This window comes from Chenopodium quinoa, unplaced genomic scaffold (assembly GCF_001683475.1).
Source record: "Chenopodium quinoa cultivar QQ74 unplaced genomic scaffold, ASM168347v1, whole genome shotgun sequence".
In the NCBI taxonomy this organism is placed as follows: domain Eukaryota; kingdom Viridiplantae; phylum Streptophyta; class Magnoliopsida; order Caryophyllales; family Amaranthaceae; genus Chenopodium; species Chenopodium quinoa.
In genome coordinates this window covers 1,977,499-1,991,305 of record NW_018744301.1, presented here as the reverse complement: position 1 = coordinate 1,991,305, position 13,807 = coordinate 1,977,499, and the positions used below count along the sequence as shown (strand labels likewise).

The 13,807-nt window shown below is 34.2% G+C and overlaps 1 pseudogene; it reads right to left on the bottom strand.

Annotated features, from left to right (window-relative positions):
* Positions 1 to 809: 809 nt before the first annotated feature.
* Positions 810 to 3,940, bottom strand: LOC110695586 (annotated as a pseudogene).
* Positions 3,941 to 13,807: the final 9,867 nt, after the last annotated feature.

Genomic DNA, 13,807 nt, shown 5'->3' with positions numbered 1-13,807 from the left:
ATAAGGTATTCAATAAGAAGAATCCATCCTCTGCCTTCCCTTCCCTAAAATTCCATTTGGTGCCATGGGAAGTCCTTTCACCTAACTAATTCAAACTCAAAATAAATTGTTTAACCTATTTTTTGTGAAGCATATTAAGGTTTGATAGGATTGCAATTATACTCAATTTTTACAAGCTACAGAGTAGATATCCCATGTAAATGGCTTGCTTCAAATTTATACATTAAAATGATTGGTATTTGGTATATGCAGTGCAGAAAATCTATGAATCTATCATAGAAATAAACAAAGTTAATGACATAGTAAGCTACAATATTTTTCTTTGATTGTATATATATATATATATATATATATATATATATATATATATATATATATATAACCAAATTATAATGAGAACCAGGGCTAAAATAAGAACTAGCAACTAATCTACATCCTTAGATCATATTAATCAGACAGCTCACATGCATTCCATGTCATTAATGGCATTTTTGTAATATTTTAACTTTATAAATTAGTTTTCAATTTCATTTCTCAAAAGTAAATGAAAATTTAGTAAAAGTAAATGAAATCGGTTTTAAAGTAAATGAAATTGTCATAAAAGTTAAAAAAGACTGGTAAAAAAGTTTGAAAACAGCGAAATTACGAGAATGTCATTATTGAAAGCGGGTACAATGTGAGCCATTAGATGTAGTGCGATCAATGAATGAGATTAGTTCCTAGTTTCTATTATTAACATTGGTTCTCACATTATCTCAATTATATATATATATATATATATATATATATATATATATATATGTCTTTGGAATGGTAGAAGGGAGTACATAAGACACTTCAATGTTTGAGCGAGCTATAAGGACGGGAAACAATTGCCAAGTCTGCAAGGCAAAGAGTAGAATTCAGCATTCCTTAAGTCTTTAGTAAACTGTATGAACCTTTCCCACCAATTTTTCCCACTGTCATTCCTCGAAGCCTCTTCCTCGCTATTCATTGTGTTATCCAGCACCATACCTACAATTATCGCCACTGCTGGAGATGATATGAGAACGACCGCCACTGTGTCATTTAACTGCAACATATGAAATTCAAGAATAACATTAATAAAAAGTTCGGACACAAGGGAGTCAAAAAGGAGTGAAAATTACCCATTTTGATCGGGTGTTTATAGGGCTTGAATTAGATGTTGGAAGAAAATCTCTAAAGTGTTGTGGGACGGAAATTGCCATGAAGAACGCAAAACCTAATATGAATAATGTTCTAAAACTGTTTAAGTTACAAAACTGGAGGTGATTCAGACCTGCAGAAGCTGCAAATATGTTTATTCAATACAGTAGTCTCTTGTTTAAATATCAACATTGGTTAAAAAATAAAGTGTATCTCGGTGAATTCTTATTAAGTTAAAAGATTAGAAGTACTTACAGACATAGGCATAAAGAATGCAATAGGTAGCCGCCATGATGGGATACGGTACAGAAGCAAAAAAGGCGGCGAGTTTCCCTGCATACACATATATAAGGCCTATTAAGAAACTGGAGTAAACTTTTTTCCTTTTAACATCTCAGAGTGAGGTTACTTATTTTACTTCAATTAAGTTTACAAATTGATCTTTAGATAGCTTTTGATTAGCGTACCAAATATTGAGAAAATAAGCATAAATCCAGTAGAGATTTGGATTACTCTCCTACTTCCAACTCTAGTCAATCCAAGCAGACCAGCACTTTCTCTGTCTCACACAAAAACACGAAGGCTAGATTTTTTAGAATCCATTGCTAACCCAAAACAGATAAAGAAAACAACACACGCGTGCACACACACACACACATACACACAATGATCTTACACGGAAGCAGTAGGGCCTGTGACAGCACCAAATACACCATTTAGCAACGTTCCGATTCCCTGTCAGAGTATAATGAAAAATTAGAGGCATTCATTTAACTAGGTCAAATACTTTATACATAATATATACAGGGAACAAAATTTCCGTAACAAACCAGCCAGAAAGTCCCACGGCTGATTACAGATGGAGGCACTGGTGTTGCACTTGCATATCGTGCTGCTGCTATAAATGTGCCAGTACTCTGCAACAAAAGTGAAGTTAGGGTATACAAAGCTATTAATCTAGTCACTATCAGCACTACAGTTTCTAACAGAGTAGGTACGATAAGTTTGTAGAGCTTACCTCAACAAGTGCAACTAGTCCAGCAAATATAATTGGTGTAGCTTCTCTAAGGTCTACAATTGGCTTCCCCCATTGAAAAGGTCTTGGTAAATAAACCCTATATGCAGGAGTCCAATTTTTGGGGTTAAAAATTTTGTCAAGTGTAATGATATAAACCTTTCACTATGCATTGAAATCTGACCAATCAGCTTCATGTATGAGTCCTGCACGATCTGTCCGGCAACTTAGTTGAGTTGCTGTTGGTTTGTTGTCATAAATACCACACGAAGTAAGGATTAAGGCATAAATCCAAATGATTGCCGTGGAAAATATGATTGCATATCGATCAAATATCAGCCTGTTTGTCTTCAGAAAAGTGGAAACATACTGTTGGCCAAAAAAACCCAAAACATGGCATATTTTATGCTTGGTAAAAGAGTTTTAAATAAACTGTATATGCCATATACAGATAATTAAACTTTAAGTGAATCAAATCAAGAGTTTTATATGAAAGTAGAATATATTGAAATTACCTGAGATAATATAAGCACTAAAATCAAATGAGGAAGCCCAATTTCTACACAATCTGCCAGCTAAACAGATAATTATCCATTAAGCCACAATACTGTACTGTTAAAAAAAAAAAACTTACTCATGATTCTCCATATAAACATGATTTTATATGTATTCCTGTAACGTAATGATTCATGAATCAAATGTGAAGGACAAAGAATTACCCTGGGAAAGCCAAAGGAAAAAAGCCCGAGGCCAGTGAATGTTATAAATGGAACCATTGACAGAGGGCTTAGCGACCTACCACAATATATAAAAACTTAACAACTGTTTTAACAAATAATGAATTCGGTATTAACAGCAGATTACATACCTTACAAAGAGTCTCCACAGTCCAGAGAAACCAAGAATAATTTGGATAGCAGATGCAACAAGCAAAGCACCTTGCATTGTTGCCATTGTATTTGCAAATGTCTAGCCAAAAATAAATAAATAAGATAGACCAATGAAAAAACTGCATTAAAAAAACCATTCTACTAATCTAATACTACGATAAACAAGAACAGACCTTTTCAGGGGGTTGGTGTTGATCTATACACAATAGACTCATGGAGAGCACTATAGTTTTCATTGGGATGACGAATGTGTGAGAAGCGCCAATAACAACAGGAAGACGAGTCCCTACTAATGTCTGAAGCAATGTGCTGATTGACGACACAAACATCATGCTTTGGATCACCTCAGCCTTATCATGCTTCACAAGAAAAGGATTACAAGATTAGGTCATTGAGTTCAGCTTTTGGTAATCTTCTGTTATCAAAGTAGATAAATTGCAAACAGGGTTAATACATAATGCTGCTTACATTGTTGCCACCCATTTGAGGGACGATGATGGTTGAGACGCCAGTAATAATTCCAAGGGCTAACAAAGAATGCTGGAACCCCAATACAGTTGATTCCACTGCATTGTAATGTGTAACACAAATCTTAGAAGTCTTATATTACTTTGACTCAAGGTGGATGTATTGGATATCGGTACGTGAGAAAAGTATTTGATCAAATTTAAAACAAAGAAACATATGGAAGAAGAAAAGGAGAAAAAAAGAGGACGTACAAAACGGAGGATTGGTGTTGATGCAATACTGAACACCAGAAAGGGTCTCCATAACCGGATGTGGTTTCACTTCTTCGACCTTAGTGGTGTTTCCTCTGCTATTTCCGCCACCTGCATTCCCGCCTCCAACCATATTTTTCCACACGCTATTGTTACAGTCTTTTCTTACAGATAACTAATAGTTTGTTGAATATTGTGTTTTTCACAAAAATGGACAAAACTCCTTACACTGTGAAGCCTAAAATTTCAGTTTCAAAAAAAATTGCAATGATTTGGATTTATAAAGCATCATAATAAAGCTGTAGTAATTTCTGAAATAATTAGAATGCAAGGTAATTATCAGCATTTATTATGATATAATTCCCGAAATATAAGTTAATGATGATTTTTATTTCCTTTTTATGTTACGGTTTTCCTCATAAGAATTGCTGAATTCTTGACTTTGCAATAACGGAAATGTTGATTACAGAAATTGTCTTCATCTTTCCAATTAGTGTACGTAAAAGATCAATATGCAATGATTGTAAATATCTGCATTATTATTTTAATTATAATTGTAGTATTTGGTAACTTTACATAAACATAGCAAATTGAACAACCAGAGTTCCTAAAATTAATACACATCTAAATTTAATGCACCAAATCAGCAATTGAGAAACATAATGAAGACATACAATGTAATTTCAGGCACATTTTAGAATACTTTCAACAATTAAGTCCATTGATATTTTTCCATATTTACAAGATATATCAAAGAAACATAATCTTAGACATGCCGTGATAACCTGAACCAACCCCGAGGAACTATCGACTACCAAGCTCACAAACCCTCAATTTACTAGGCAATTACTGTGTATATATATATATTTTTTTAATTCTATAGGTGAGGTTAATAAGTAAAATTTTGTTAACTCGCCTAAAATATAACCCCCTTATTAATTAGCACTTAATAATCATTAACTAACAACCTTGATTTACTCTGATACTTCACACTTTTTCACCCACATTAACCCACCACCATGTCTATCACCTTCTGCCCTCTTCTGACCACTATATCCACCACCGTCTGTCATCTTCCTACCCATTTTCCAGTCCTTACCCCCTCTGTAACCTCTGTAACACCCCCATCGATTGACACTACCTGAAAAATTATCATTCACATTCACTCCTCCACGGTTATCCCTGTTACAACGCCATTGATTTACTTTTCTTCCACCAGAATTAACTGCAGCCATCGTTATCTCACTACCAGAAAACTGGCCATTCACATTCACTCCTCCACGGTTATCCCTGTTATAATGCCATCGATTTACTACTCTTACTCTCCCATTCTCTGCAGCCATAGATGTCTCCCTACCAGAAAATTGATCATTCACATACATTCTTCCGCTGTTATCCCTGTTATACCGCCATCGACTTACTTCTCTTTCACCTGAATCAACTGCAGCCATCGATATCTCACTACCAGAAGACGGATCATTCACATTCCCTCCGCTGTTATCCTTGCTATACCGCAATCGATTTACTACTCTTCCACCCCCATTACCTGCAGCCATAGATATCTCACTACCAGAAGATTGATCATTCATATACACTCCTCCGATGTAACCCCCATTATACTGCCATCGATTTAATGCTCTTCCACCCCCATTAACTGCAGCCATCGATTTCTCACTACCAGAGGACTGATCATTCACATTCACTCCACCTTGAGTTCTCATCTCTCTCTTAACTTCACAAAATCTCCCACCAAAACCCCTGGGCTCAACTCTTCTGTAACCCCAACCCACCCTTCTAAACCCTTCTTTCAAAGCAATTGATCTCCCATTCTTCCACTCCCTCTCCCTAACAGAAACCCCCTTCAACTTAGCTTTGAAATCTGCCAACTGATCATCCAAAGTCACCTGTCTATCCTCTTGCTTCTCTTTCACCTCCGCCTTATCATCTGCAGTCATTTTCCCTTTCCCTTGCTCATCTTTCTCCTCCGCAACCTGATCATCCAAACTCAATTCCTCTTTTCCTCGCCTGTCTTTGTCCTTAAGTAGCTGATCATCAGTCAATTCCCCTTTCCCATGGTCTTTCGCCTCTACAACCTGATCATCAGCAGTCAATATCCCATTTCCTAGCTCGTCTTTTGCCTCCATAACCTGATCATCAGCAGTCAATTCCCCTTTCCCATGGTCTTTCGCCTCCACAATCTGATCATCAGCAGTCCATTCCCCTTTTCCTAGCCCATCTTTCGCCTTCGCCACCAGATCATCAGCAGTCAATTCCCCTTTCCATTGCTTGCCTTCTGTCTCCACTGCTCGAACATCAACAACCATATTTCCATTTCCATTCCTATTCTTCATCTTCTTCTTCTTAATCTTCTTTGTTCTCTTCTCATCTGCAACTCCATCATCAATTCCAACTTTCGCAAATGCAGCATTGTTTCCCGACGTTTCAGGCATTAGATTGCTCATCTTTTCCACGATTGGAACCTCCTTCAATCGACTCCTTCCATAAAAAACCTTTTTACCAAATTTGAAATTAGGGTTTCCATCAGATTTTGATCGATCAAATTTCTGAAATCGAAACCCTCTATTCACATCTTCACATTTCAATACTTTCTCTCTCTTAATCAATTCCATTCTATTATCATCAACATTGATTTCCGACGCCATTATTCTTGAATTGCTCACCTTCTCCATCACTCGAAACGCCTGCAATGGCTTCTCACCGTTAAACTTCCCATGATACGGCTTCCGAATTGCAAAACTAGGGTTTCTGTCGGATTTGAAGCGATTAAATTTCTGGAATTGCGAGCTTGATTTGACACCATTAGAGGTTAGTTTAACACCATCACTATAATTTTTGCTGAGAATGGACTGATTGGACTCCTCTTTCTCTCTCTTCATCTCCTCCTGTTGTTGCTGCTGCTTCATCCATCGCTTCTGAAGGTCGACAATGGTGACGTAATTTGCAGGCAAATTTGGATGAATTTTTTTGTTATTCTCCATTTTTTATTTAATTTTTGTTGGTTTTGGTTGAATTGTTGTTTTGATTTGAAGTTTAATACGAGTATCCTACAGAGAGAGTTGTAGAGTGTCCATCAGAAGTTGTAATACTGTGGAATTGTAGTATGAGTAATCTACCAGAGTGAATCAAAGTCCTTAACTTTCACCCGCTAAATCCGCTTAATCTGCAAATTTTTGACTGAAATCCGCTAAATTTGCATTTAACAGTGAAAAAAAAAAAAAGGTAATCTCTCACTCCCTTATTAATAGTCTATTGCCAATTTTAACTTTTTTAAGTCCTAAAGTTATAGTCTTCTACTAGGACGCTTTTCCAAAGTAAGCTTAAGTAGCAAAATATATACGTAAATGGTTGCGTGACAAAAGTATTTACCAAACTAAGCTTCCAGGGTAAAACGCTGTCTCGTACAGCGTTTTATGCCCTTGTTTTTTTTTTTTTATAAAAAATTCAACTTAAAAACAGACAGCGTTTTACATGTTGACTTTTGTTTTTTAAATTTCGTAATTTTTGATATTTAAAAAAAAAATTTACACTAAAACGCTACCTGAGGCAGTGGTTTTAGTATATAATTTTTTTTTAATTTTTAATTTCTAGTTTAAAAACAAAAAAAGAAAAAAAAAATATTATACACCATTGCGTTATTATGATAATGATTGTATTCTTTGGGGTGGATAATTATCAATATGTGATAATGATTGTATTATTTGGGTGGATAATTATCAATATGTGATAATTATCATATCGTATTCGAGTATTGCGGTTGGGGTTGGGATACGATTGTTGCTTCCTATCTTCTTCTCCTCTTTGTATTTAAGTCCATATTCACATGATTGCAATATACTGAAAATACATATGCTTTGATTGCTGTCATTGTTTTGTGTTTAACAAAATCAATTCATGAGCAAATTCTACATACCATCCAAAACGAAGGTGTGTTGCTCAAGTAAAGCCACAACAGAGGACAGAAAAGGTTAAAGGTAGGAGTATAATGAAAGTGAAGGAGAAAAGAACAGTAGAAACTTTGATTAAAGGAGTGAAAACAGGAAGAGGGTCAAATAATTGGTAAAAACCAAATATAAAAAATCCTAGAAGGAGACACTAATCTATAGTGCATGAACATTACGTGTAGAACAAAGAAGAAAAAAGGTTAATTAAGCTAGGAACATGGGGCAGTTCAAGAACACAACAGCTTTAATATTTTTTTAACTAAAAATTTAAAAAAAAAAAAAAAAAAAAAATATATACACTAAAACCGCTGCCTCAGGCAGCGTTTTAGTGTAATTTTTTTTTTTTATAATATCAAAAATTACGAAATTTAAAAAACAAAAGTCAACATGTAAAACGCTGTCTGAGACAGCGTTTTTAAGTTGAATTTTTTATAAAAAAACTAGGGCATAAAACGCTGTCCGAGACAGCGTTTTACCCTGAAAGCTTAGTTTGGTAAATACTTTTGCCACGCAACCATTTACGTATATATTTTGCTACTTAAGCTTACTTTGGGAAAACGTCCCTTCTACTACGGATGGCAATGGATCTGTATCCGACCCGGATCCGTGGATCCATATTCATTTTCACGAATATGGATCTTAAAAATTTGGACCCGAAAGATCCGGGTCGGATTCGGATCCTATACTATAAAACGGATCTGAATACGTCGATACGGGTCTAACTAAAATATCCGTATCCAGATTCGTTTATCCGTTTTATTTTTATTTATTTATTTAAACTATATAACGGTCCACAATATGTTATAATGGGACTTTAGTTTCAATACTCTTCATAATATTTCCTTTAGTGCAAAGTTTCGTATATTATTTTATTCTCATTTTTTTTTATATTTTTATTTGGTCATTTTAATATCTATCTCAATGACTTATTCTTAATGTAATTATTTAGTATAACTTCCGGTTTGTTGCTACATTAACATAGTTTGTTATTATTTTTTTAAACACTTACTTTGTTATTTTAAATAGGTGAAATGTGCTAGATCCTTTTAGGATCCTTTTTGGACCCTCATGCGTAGGATCCAACGGATATGGATATGGATCCCCCTATTTCATACCCGACGGATCCGGGTCGGATCTGGATCAAGGGTACAAAAACAGATTTGGATCTAAATCCAGCCGGATCCGATCCAGATCCAACCCATTGTCATCTTTAGTCTCATTTACTTTTTTCAAATACCATTAATATCAAATTTTTACTAAAATTCCTCCAATTTACAACAATATTTGTACAAATGTAAATTTGTCTTTTTCATGTACTTTTATTACTTTCCCTTTCTACTTTTTTGTACACTGAATAAAAATTTACTTTTTCATAGTACTTTTGCTACTTTTATTTATGTTTATTAATTTTCATGAAAATTGCCCATAAGAGACTATTAATAAGGGACATAAGGAGTAAATCAATTGGTCGTTGATGAAACAGTGAATGGGACTTCACTTGGTAGAGAGAACCCGTATTCGATCCCCCGCAACAACAATTGAGAGAACCGGAAACCAACCATCTATAATTGATCCCCAAATCCGGATTAGCCAAAAGGGTGAATCGGATGGAACAAAAATAAATAAATAAATAAAAATAAAATAAAAACAGAAGACTCAAATTTCATAGGAAACGATTTCCTATGTTTTATTAGTTTGCTTGATTATTTTGTATTTCCTCTATCCCTTAATTAGATGATGTAGACACCTAAAAATGTCTCTCCAAAACCAAACCCGATGATGAACAACCTTTCACCGCCATTATTGGTCGGGTTGAGTATTTAACCTTAGAGTGCTTAAATCCATATTTCCATTTCATAAACCAACCCAACTTCTAGCCCATTTCCCAGAACCATAACTTATTTTCCTCTTTTCGTGCCTTTAAACCCAAAATAATTCATTTCGTGTCCTTTAAAATCATTCATTTCGTGTTCTTTTTATAAAAACGTTTAATCCAGTTTATTTTGGTCCATAATATGGGTCAAATGATTGAATAGTTGGATGGGGCTTTAAAAGAGTTTTTCCAACGATATATTATAAGCCCAAATCCGAGTTATAACGAATAAGTTATGGCCAAAATATTAAACTGGGCCCAAACCGAACCTAAGCCCACCTTACTTACGACCCAATGATGATGTGGAGGGTCCAAATTATTTAATCTCATTCCGAAACCAATTAGGATTGGGGGGTATTAAATACCGCCAATAATTTTTATCAAAACCGCCAACATTTTAGGTGAATGGACATCAATGCCCTTACTATACCCCCACCCATCTTTTCTTTCTCTTTTATTTTTTTTTCCTCTCACAACCCAATAAAGGCCACAACCACCCCTTCCCAACCACCATCAACTACAACAGCGTCTTTACTTCGAAAGTGAAGGGAACCGGAGGCCGTACGTCGGAGGTGGAAGGACAGCGACAGTGGTCGGCAAATCAGTTGGAAAACCGATCGGTTTTTTTTTATTATTAATAATCTCCGGCATCCAAAACCGATTAAACACCATGGAAAGTTGGAAACCGGTTTAGGACGCCGGTTACCATGGTCAACTAGCGTGAAAACCGGTCACCTGAGACGGTAATCGGTTTTGGATGTCAGTTACCATGATCAACCGGCGTTAGAAACCGTTTACCATCCCGGGTGACCAGTTTTGCGCACCGATTGTGCTGGTCGCCGGCAATATATAAAACCACCACCCTCCTACCAACGAAGGAAATTGGTGGTTCCGACAACTCAAACAAAAATATGTTAGCTCTTGGTAGTTGTGGACTTGTGGGCAGTGATGGTAGGTAGTGGTGGTCGTAATCCTGGTGGTGTGGGTGAAGGTGGTCGTGCTCAAGGTGGCGTAGGTGGTGCCGTGGTGGTGGCAAAACTGGTAATGGTGGTTGCCTTTGTGGTGCATGGTTGACGGTTGAGTTTGGGCTTTATGGACTTATTAGAAGAGAGAAAGCAAAGTGGAGATGACTGAGGGTAATTTAATTTGTCCCTTCATTACTTTTGTTGGCGGTTTGATAAACAACATTGGCGGTATTTAGCAATCCACTTAAGATTAATTATAAACTTTTATAAATTTCTAAAAGATCTTAATTATCCTTTTTGAAAAGATAAGATTAAAGAGTTTGAAATTGAATTAAACTTTTATTTTTGAAAATCCTATTCGAATTGAAAGAAGTTCAAAGATAGACAGATATTATTTTCATGCCTCATATTTTTTATCCAAATTTTATATGGTTGGATATCCCTTGAAATTATCTTTCCAAAGATATATTATAATATCAATTCCGAGCTATAACGGAAAAGATATGAATGAAATATCAAACTCTATCCAAAACTGACACCGTCTCACTATTTCGGCCATATCTTTTATTCTACAAAATATTTTAATAGGATTCAAATTGGGTTAGGAAGTAGACTTCAAGAGCTTTCCAACGATATCTTATTTATCTTATTCCGATTTCTGGATCAAAAAATAAAAACCGCAAAAACTGCAGTCTATCGAGTTTTATTCCGATTTAATTGGGATCTTATCTTGTTTTTCGGACCCTTCTTTTTTCTCTGCTAGTTGTCCCATCGCGCGCAAGGCGTCTGATAGTCCAAAATGGATAATTTCAGGTGTAGGTATGGTGTTTGTATTTCTTAGTTTTAATGTAAATTTAGAATTGTATCTGTGAAAAATAAATGATTATAATTTATAATTTAGTATTTAATTTAGTATTATGTAAATTTAGTAGCAATTATGAAAAATTCTAGTCTTTATTTTAATTATAATTTTTGTGGTGTAATATTTATAAATTATATGTAGTTCAATTTTCGAATAATGATTTTAAAAATATGTTCAAAAAAAGTTCTTTAGGGGGGTATATTACTAAATTAGTGTGTTATCAAGCATATTTGGAGTCACAAAATAGGAAAAACAAACTAAATGGTCTTTTAAATGGTGGATCAATAATATTAGGGCTTATGGTTGTGAAAATTATTGTTTGGCCCAATTTAAAAAATTATTTCCTTTCAATTTAAAATAAGCCTCATGAATTTGGGCTTCCTTTGCACGCATGCAACATTATTCTATTATATTGGTTGTTAAAATCTTAGTTTGGTTAATTCCTCATCTTTTATCCCTCCTTTTTTTTTCTTCATTTTTCAGAAATTTTATTTTGGCTCTTCTCTTATTTTGTTATTCTATTTGTGTGGGAACATGTCTATTTTTGAAGTGGTTTTTTGTAAGGCTCTGTTTAAAGGTGAGTCCTTTACTTTTTTACAAAATTGAATTGTTTGATTAATCATTTTTTATTTGATTTAATTTTATGTTGTTTATTTATGTTAGTATATATATTATTTTGATATTAAATTAGTGGAATTGGTTATTTGTTGTTATAATGTGTATAAATTCATTGCAGTAGTCTGGTTTTAAATTTGTCTTAATAAGGAAGTAAAATTATTGTTAACTTTGTTTTGAATTTTCGTGGTTGATTTGTGTCATAATTAAGGGTTTTGATATCAACTTAGTCAAATAATTAATTGTCGACAGATTGAATTATAAGTTAACTGTCATGGCATTTTTTTTTCATTTGTTGAGTAGCGCAAATGAGGTGAAATTGTTAGTAGGGACTTAGGTGAAGGTATTGACAACTTATTTATGGATGTATTTAGATGACTTGTTTTTGTTTATTCTTCTTAAAGATTTGTGAAAAACTCTTTAAAAAGAGACAATTATAAAGGGCTTTGGAAATTTTAAAATGTAATTGAAAAAAATTCTATAATCATGCAAATTAGTGGAAGTGTTAATTTGATGGAAAAATTAGTTTTAAATTATTAGTGTTATGATAAGATACTTATAAATTATGTGATGAGGAAGAAAAGTAAGCTTAGTGTTCAAACAAGATACATTTCTTGTGTTCCTTACTTGTTAATGTTGTTTTTTGAGTTTACGACGACGTTATTCAGCTCTGCTCCACTCATCTTAGGTCTAATTCCAATTACTTTGGCTGGAAGGTTTGGATTTTTCAATCTTATGTAATGAGGGATGTGTGTGTGAGCCTACTTGCATATATTGTTTGTTTGTTTGATTTTGATGTTTTTAGATTGTTTTAATTTATAGTTATTTTTACAATTTTAGTTTGTGGGTTTACTTGGACATGTTATGGTTTTGTTTCATTTGAGATATCAAGTATGTAATTTACTAAATATGTTGTTTGATTTGATTGGAATTGGTGGTAATGCATCAAACCTGCAATTTAGCCATAGACTTAAAGATATCCATTTCTGAACTATTGCCCCTCATCATGTTGGTGTTATTGAAATTTACAATAATAATTGATAATCATAATCTTTAAAATAAAAATCATGTGTAAATTCAAGAACTGATATTTGTTAGTTTGTAATGATAAGGTGCAAAATATGCTAAGTTTATATGACTTGAAAGTGGCTAACTTTTTGAATGAGATATGCTTTGTTTACATTTGTATAAAATTATGTATTAATTAGTTTCATGGTTACAAGAACAATAAGTTATTACAAAAATTTGCCAAGCCATTTGATGTTCTTTCAAGATGACTGTAGGTAAGAGTTGGTATGCGTAGACTTTTCATAGCCTTTTCTTTCTCCTTTTTATTGCTTAGAGTTTTTGGTTTTGAGGTGTGTGTGTTATTCTTGTGTTTTTGCTCTGTTAAAAGGGTTTGTTTTGAATTTTGTAGAAATTGCCATAGAGTTGGATTGCTATGCTGGCTGGTGTGTTTAGTCCAGTGAAAGTTATCCGCGGGAGTAATAGGCGAGTGTGGAATGTACAACTACTCAAAGTCATAGAAGCAGACAAAGTGTACATGTGCTTAGATTTTGGGTGGGAAAAGTTTGTTGATGATAATCACATACATAATGAGGAGGTTATCATGATTTGCTATGGCGGAAGTCGCAAGTTTTATGTTAAGATATTTTCATCTTCAATGGTGTAAAGGTTTGGCTCTCGTGAACCTTTGCAAAACAGTGCATTAAGTCGTGGAATCGACAATGTTGATTTCA